The sequence below is a fragment of the Nelumbo nucifera genome, chromosome 1 (genome assembly GCF_055504915.1).
Source record: "Nelumbo nucifera cultivar China Antique chromosome 1, China Antique-T2T, whole genome shotgun sequence".
Lineage (NCBI taxonomy): Eukaryota > Viridiplantae > Streptophyta > Magnoliopsida > Proteales > Nelumbonaceae > Nelumbo > Nelumbo nucifera.
Genome location: NC_142649.1, coordinates 76989356 through 76992039, shown reverse-complemented (window position 1 = coordinate 76992039; position 2684 = coordinate 76989356).

Sequence of the window (2684 nt, the reverse complement as noted above, 5' to 3'; positions counted from 1 at the left end):
ATAAACTACAGTGATTGCCGGGCCGTTTTAAAAACCGCGGAATAGGCTGAACTGAGGAGCTTATTGCTTTGTCTTTTAGTGGTAAGAGAACGTTGTTTGGGCCTTATGGGGTGGAAGTCGGGCCGGGTTTGGCCAAATTGAAGTCAACTCTAAACACACAACCGGAGCTTCTGAACCCTAACCCTAGCCGGTCCGAGTGAAGTCAACTTAAGTACACAACTTGAGCTTCTTAACCTCAACCCTAACTCTAACCCAATCTAACGTAGTCAATCCTGACCCTAATTCAACCCGCTCACCCAATCCAACCCAAAGTTGCGTTCAAGTTGAGCCCAACTTGACCATAGTCTCTATTGGTACAGGTGTAAATCGAGACATGTTGGGTTGGCATAGCACGACTTTGCGGGCCACCTGTGTTTTGGCAAACCATACCAAATTGTGCTTGCCTATGATACTTTAGAGGTCAGGCCTCGCATGACCCCATAGCAAGAGCCCATGTGATGTGTACCTGAATCAAGTCGTGGGCGAGGCCATGCCATAAGAGGCATTTTTTTATTTTGAAAAAAATGATGAAATTCTAAAATAAATTAACAAAATATGAAAAATGGAATAAAATCTTAAAATTTTATTTTATATGAATTTTTTATGTATACAATTGTTTATACATGAAATAATAAAACGAAATTTAAAAAAAAAAATGCAATACAATTGGAATGGAATAGTATAAAAAAATTGAAAACAAAAATTTATGTATATTAATATTTTATATAATTATATATGTATAATTATTACATACACATATATATGTATGTAACTATATATTTATTCTGTGTATAATAATATAAATATAATATATATGGGTCATGCTAGGTGGTGAGCCAATGCCAGCACAGTCCACTTTGTCATGCCGGCCTGTGGACCTGAAAACCCAAGCCTGACACATGTCATGTGCTACAGTGATGGTCCTAATGGGCCAAGCCCAGTATGACCTGATTTACAGCTCTATCTAGTGGTATTTGATTGCTTCATGTTTTTATTGTTTCTCTTAGAATAAAAAAGAGAAAAAGATTCAAATTATTAGTGTTTTTATGTATTATGATAGATCTCCTATTAAAAGATTAAATTCACAAAATCGACAATTATAAAATATAACTTTATGGAATAAAACTACTAATGACAACTTGTTAGTAGGGTTGAGGCTTTAAGAGGTAAGACCAGATGATATGTAATGGGAATATAATGCATATGTACAATAGCAATAATAGAGTTATGTACAATAGCAATAGTAGAGTTAGGTTCAGGTTGGATCCAATTAGGTAAGGGATCAACTTAACCCGACCAAAAGTAAAGTCGAGTTGGCAAAAGACAATATCAACCCTAATCCATTCATCAATCCAACCCGATCTACTACATCCCTAATGGTGAGCTCCATAATCATTGAATTTGAAGCTTATTAGATAATTATGCTTTTTAATATTTTATTATTTAATTCTTTTGTCCACTAAAATCAAACTAAATAATCTTTTACAACTTTGGCCATTATCAAATGACCCTTTTTTGGAGTATTTGGTGATACACCCAAATCCCCTAGAGAGGTTGTTTGAATATCACAAACACCATCTTGTACACCCCCCCTTCCTCCAATTTTGGTGATAGCAGCATGATTTGAATCCCAATCTCTACTAGAATGAACCAGCTAATATACCAATTGAGCCACCCTGTTGGCTCAATGCCCCCTTCAGTGGTGAGTGCATTGAACCTATATTCCACTAGAAGCTCATAACTTACCACTTTATCAAAGGTGGTTTAGTGATAAGAAAAGGAGGTCAAACTGAATGATTTATAGCCAAATGGAATGTTGGATTGATTATTACAACCATAAATATTTTATCATTTTAGCTGAATGGCACATGCATTTGCACCTCTAAGAGGGGAGAAAGGTAAGCAAATGATTTAGGGTATGTTGGTCCCTTGTAATAGGTAATTGGAATGGTTCATTCCGATTCCAACTGTTTGTTTGAAGTGGAGCTATCATCTAGGCATTTCATGGATGCCCCCAGCCATTGAAAGAGTTATGGAAATAAAGTGTTGAGATAAATTCGATCTCACATCAACACTAAAACTAGTGGAAGAATATGAGGTTTTCTAGGTGCTATTTTAATCTTATTAGGAAAAGCTTAGATCCAAGTTTCCTGATCTGGACCCCATCAAGCTCAAAGAGATGTCCCTTTGATTCATAGAAAAAATGAAAGAAAAAAGCAAGGGGATCTCTAAGGACATCGATACCGAAAGTGTTCGGTCCCTTTGTTAGATAGTGTATGCCCTTATCTCTAATTAGATTGATGTACAGATACATTTATTGTAAATGAATAAAAGTGCATTATTGTTTCATCTTGATATTGGTATGCTTCTATGAATTTACCCCATAAACTGGACACTTATGAGACTCGTGTTAGTTTACAATGTTCTCAGTCATTGGATAGACTTGGGGAGTTTATCCTACCAAGGCTGACACTGATGTGCTGAAAAGAAGTTCGGGCAACTTGTCTTAGCTGCTAGGATTAGACCCAAAGCACACACAGTGTGCATTTGGTTGAAACATTGAACCCATACCATTTTCTAGTTATGCCCTGGACCTTGGAGATTGATGGGCAAAACTAGAAAGTTACACATAACCCCTAGACTTG